This window comes from Malaclemys terrapin, chromosome 11 (genome assembly GCF_027887155.1).
Source record: "Malaclemys terrapin pileata isolate rMalTer1 chromosome 11, rMalTer1.hap1, whole genome shotgun sequence".
NCBI classification, from domain to species: Eukaryota; Metazoa; Chordata; order Testudines; family Emydidae; genus Malaclemys; species Malaclemys terrapin.
The window spans coordinates 16,700,970-16,706,201 of NC_071515.1; positions in this window are offsets into that span (position 1 = coordinate 16,700,970).

Below are 5,232 nucleotides of genomic sequence, written 5' to 3' on the forward strand. Positions count from 1 at the left end.
CTCGTAACATCCGAGAGACAATTCCACCAATCAAGGGGTGCAGGCAGCCCAAAGGCAGGCCCCCTATTACATGGGTGCCTCAAGTCTATTCCGACGTTGGACTCTCGGCCCGTCAAGCACAGGAACGGATCAATGGTGAACAATTGCTACGGCCGAACGTTCGGCTAAGCGTTGAAGAAGAAGTATGGATTTAGGTATCTAACTTTTGACATCCATGTTTGAAAGTGCTGGCCCAAGTGTCTAAAGAAAAGTGAGATTATATAATGTCAATGGATGGAGAGATGAAGGGTTTTATTTAACTGTCCAAGGGGAACTAGAGGTCTGGATCATATGAACAGCCATATTGGATCAGACCAGTGGTCCATCTAGCCCAGCATTCCATCTTCTGACAGTGGCCAGTGCCAGATGCTTCAGAAGAAATGAACAGAGCAGGACAATTTATCAAGTGATCCATCCCCATCATCCAGATTCCATCTCTTCCTACAAGGTCACAAAGACTGTATCAGAGATCGGAGGCTAATCAAAAGAAAGGGAAAAGGTCATTAATGCCGTGGCTGATGTAATGAACCAGCTATCGTGCAACTCGTTCCATTATGGAAGGAAGACAGAGACGTGAGAGCAAATGCCCTTGGTTTTACACTAACAGTCTTGTCACCTTTTTGTTTAGCTGGAGCCAGTAGCCATCATTCTGCTGAGTACTGGGGTCACTTAAACTCATCCCCAGCTGCCTACATCTCATGGGGAACAATGCAGGTAATTACCACAGGATCATGCAGGCACTGGCTTCGGGGCTGGGGTGGTGGCTCAGCTGACCTCCTCCAGTCACCAACTTCTCTGTGGGAACTCAGGGCCCTCCTGAGTCCCATCGGTTGCTTTGGGGAGGGTCCGGGCCACCCAAGAGATCTCTGTCAGGAGCATTTTCCCTCTCCTCCTGGCCAGTCAAGCAGCAGAACAGGTTCCTGAATCTAGCTCCTAGGGTCTGAGGTGACTGGTTTCTGCCACCATCCCGAACTTGCTGAATGGCCCGTGAGACACTGACACGGACAGAGGAATCTGGATCTTGCTGCAGGCCACTGAGAGCTGAGACAGAGAGAGGAAGCTCAGGACAAAACACACATCGTATTAGCATGCCCTAGCACCTGCACCATGGGCCTCTGTATCTTCCACAGGGGCGGCTCTATGTTTTTTGCCTCCCCAAGCACGGCAGTCAGGCGGCCTTTGGTGGCATGCCTGCGGGCGGTCCGCTGGTCACGCGGATTCAGCGGTGTTTCTGTTGGTGATCTGCCAGTCCCGCGCCTTCAGCGTACCTGCCGCCGAATTGCCGCCGAAGCTGCGGGACCGGCGGTCCTCTCGCAGGTATGCCGCCGAAGGCTGCCTGACTGCCGCCCTCACGGCGACGGGCACGCCGCCCCCCGAGGCTTGCTGTCCCATGTACGCACTTGCTGCGCTGGTGCCTGGAGCCGCCCCTGATCTTCCACAGCAACTAACTCCTCCCAGATGCTCTGGACCCACCAGGGCTATCAGTGTCATCGCCAGCTGATAACCGCTAAAGTCCTCAGGGACATCTGCCCTTGGCAGCACCATCTTCCACTGCATTCTTGGGCATCCACCTCCTTAGCACCATCTCCCTGACACATGCCAGGGCCTCTCACCCTGCCTGGCATTTACTTTCTCCTGGTAAAACCTTCTGGCACCTGGAGATGGAAGTGATGCCTGACATCAGAGAAAACAAAGCTGGGACTGATGTCCAGGCTCTCTCAACAGCTACCTCTGGCCACGTCTAAATTGAACTCAATGCAGCAGCATGGCGGGGGAGTTGCACTTTTTCCTAGACTTGTTCACAAGTGGGAGGGATAGCTCAGTGGTTCGAGCATTGGCCTGCTAAACCCAGGGTTGTGAGTTCAATCCTTGAGGGGGCCATTTAGGGAACTGGGGTTTAAAAAACAAACACTATCTGGGGATTGGTCCTGCTTTGAGCAGGGGGTTGGATTAGATGATCTCCTGAGGTCCCTTCCAACCCTGATATTCTATAAGGAGCATGAGCTCTCCTTCCACATGCAAACACAGCCATGTGGCAACTACTTACACTGAAGTATCAGCTCCTTCTCTTGCCTGACCATGGCGGGCTCTGAGCTTTGAACAGTGCAACCTGGAACGTACAATGGAAATGAATCTTGCAGGAGTTTTCACCTCCCCTGGGGCTACCTTTTAAAAAATCTCAGTCTTTCCAACAAGCAAAACAGCTTTCAAGTGGTCCCTGGGATAATCAGACAAGTTCACAAGCTCCAAGGCAAAGAGGCTCATGTCTTGGAAGATACAGAGAGCCTGATTGCCAATGGCTATGGTATTGCTGCAGTCCCACAGGGATTCCAGTCGGTGGAGCTGGAGGGTAGGGTTGTAATTTGCTCCAGGCCTTTTGATATAATCCCCAGCCCAACTGCCTCAAGGACAGGAAATCTAGACACTAGGATACCAGGGGGTCAATTCTTGCTGCTAGTGCCCTCCAAGCAGAACACGGGACAACCTCTCAGATAGAAGTTGCTTAAGAAAAGTCGTGGTTACCGATAAAGATGGCTGCTGCCCGTCGTATTGGAGCCTGGGGGCTTTTGAGGTGATCCAGACATTGGAGCAAGATGTCAGATACGCTCTTGAGCTTCAGCACCTAGGAATAGAAACCAAAGAAGCTTCTTGTTGCTGGGGCCGCAGGGTGAGGAGAAGAGAGATTTCATCTCCAGGTAGCTGCTTGGCTTGGAGGGGTGGGAAGAATGCAGCTCCCATCTCCATGTATCCAGGGGGCGACCATCTACATGCCAGGCAGTCATTAAATGACCATTTCAAAGTGTCACCAGACACATTGCTGGTGTCTGAGCTGCTGGCACTGCAGGGCTGGAGCCTGGCACTAGAGAACACTGCAGCCCGGTAGTATGGGCTTCATCTGGGGAGGACATTAGAGAGGGGAGGACATTAGAGAGGGTGCAGAGCATAGGAAATACAGTGCAGAAGTGGCCAATGGGCTGGGGTATGGTGAAAAATGGGGACATCCAGTTTCCTGCAGGATTGGGAAGGCATTTTTGCCATCAACTGATTCTTTATGTTGTGAGCTTTCACCTCCGTACTGAACTCCTGGCCAGGTCTGGCTGTTCAGATCTGACAGGCACTGGGAGGAGTGGGGGAGCTGGGTGCTTCTAAGAGGAAGCCAGAGTGCAGTATGCTAGTACTAGACATGCAATCAGATCAGTGAGTGAGGGAACACGTTTCTGGTCCCACATCTAGAAGCAGCACTCACGAGAAGCCGATTGTTCACTTACAGAGTGCTGGCAGATCTTGTCCACCACCCGGGGATGGGTGTGCCAAGCCTTCTTGCTGTTAATCTGCTTAGGACAAGACCATCCCAGGAGCTGAAAACACCCAGCCAAGGCTTTCTGACACCTCTGCAACACAAGATGGGACAAGGAGATGCATCATGAGAAGAGCTGGAATCTGTGGTCACTCTGCAGTGAAAAGCCAGCTGAAATGATCAATGAGGGAAAGGAATGTGGGGGTCACATGGTATCCTGCTGACCCTTGGTGTCTCTTTGTTCCTATTAGTGGAGGCTCCTGGAGTTTGATCTTCATGGTGGCTGCAGTTCAGTGACTTAGGAACTGGCTGCTGGGAGCCATAAAACATCTCCACTTGTGTGTCCATTGAAGGCCAGGGAACTTGCTTGGGTAAGCGGGTAGGGCTGAGATTTTTCACTTTTGGGAGGCGGCTCTGGAGACAGATCTAGCAGGAGAGCTGGAGCAGTCAGGGCCTGCTGCACCAGGGAGCACATGGCAACGGGACTCACCTTGCCCACGTCAGGGTCCTCGTCCTGTAAGTGAAGGAGCAGTGGGACCAGGCTGCGGGTCACTTCCTCCTGCAGCAGGGGCTTCTGCCTCCTCTTCACTGTGTTAAGCAACTCTGTAAAGAGCATGATGGCAGCAGAGCGCACCTGGGGTCTCACCTGTGATGGACACACAACCATGAGGGGATCTCACCGAGGGAGCTTCACACTCTCCTTACAGGGTGAGCTCGGCACAATGCAAACCACAGATAGGGGCCAGTCTGACTAATAACTCCATGGTCTGCCCACCAAGAGGGCACCCATTTGCAGAAAGGTTTGGGTGGAGGGGCAGATAACACAGGTTAGGACAGTGGTTCCTAAATTTCCCTGGAGGCCTCCTGTAAGTGCTGACTCCATCCACAGTGAAGGGCTCTTTGGAGGGTTTCTTTAATGGGTTCAACACTTTCATAGTTTCATAGCATTTAAGGGTCATTCATTCATCTAGACTCCAAAGCACAGGACATTACATTTCACCCCATGACCACTACATTGAGCATGTTAACTTGAGTTAGATTAAAGCATATCAGTCCTCAGGAGACCAAACGATTGCATGCCACACACAGAGAACACGAGAGACCAAGGTGTCACCAATGCCTGAGGCCCAGGCAATGGCTCGGAACTGATCAGGTCAGATATGCCACCACTACGACTCCAGAGTCACAACACTGCCTGGCTGGGGATGGGCAGGTCAAGAGCCCCTGACTTACAGCATCGAGTAAGGGGATTAGCTTCCTGGCCACGCTGGTGAGCTCACTCCTATCCAGGCTCTGCAGAAGGTTCTGAACAGCTGAGATGGCCTCCAGAATACTCCCATCATCCATCTCATCCGAGCCCCAAAGGATGGCAGGCAGCAGGGCCTTGACTTGTTCCACCTACACACACACACACATTGGGGGGCTCATCAGATCTCCCAGCCCTCCAGTGAGTACACGCCACAGTGCCAGGGCTGTGTTTATTCTACCCCATGCACCAAGTCAGAGAGAAGCTCCGTCTCCACAGTCGGCGGCGTGGTGCTTTAGAATCGATGGGGATGCCTGACGAGGCAATCAGTGAATCCTAACCCTGTCCCGGGTCGTTCTGGTGTAGGGTGGGCAAAGCTGTGGTTTGCTTCGGGGCTTTTCTCTCTTTTCTATGTGCTATTAATTATTATTATAGCAGATGCTGGCAGCAATCTCCATAGTTAATGCTGGTACACAGTTTCCATTCTAGTTGCTCCTTTTGATACGCTCCTAAAAACATTCCCTTTTTGGATGGAAATGTTCCATGCTGTCTCCCCAGTCAATTGTGATTTTTTCCTGGGGTGATTGCGTCTCTGAGCTGTAGGACAGTTTTTCCACTTACAAACAAACAAACGAAAACTTCTAGCCAC